Source organism: Penaeus monodon, chromosome 29 (genome assembly GCF_015228065.2).
Source record: "Penaeus monodon isolate SGIC_2016 chromosome 29, NSTDA_Pmon_1, whole genome shotgun sequence".
In the NCBI taxonomy this organism is placed as follows: domain Eukaryota; kingdom Metazoa; phylum Arthropoda; class Malacostraca; order Decapoda; family Penaeidae; genus Penaeus; species Penaeus monodon.
In genome coordinates, this window is record NC_051414.1 from 7765466 (window position 1) to 7765683 (window position 218).

A 218-nucleotide genomic window follows, 5' to 3' on the forward strand; every position below is an offset into this window, starting at 1 on the left:
ACTCAGTGTTAGTGTTTACTATGTCTGAAGAGGAGTGTTAGATAGTCTTAAAATTTCATATATTATTCCATTCCAGCTGTGACTATTTCATCTCGTGTGTATGTGGTACATTATTTTATTCACATACATATATACAGATCTACATTTCTTTTCTATACACTCATACTTACATATTTTTACTGTATAGCTCTGAATGACATGCAGAAATTCTCTACACT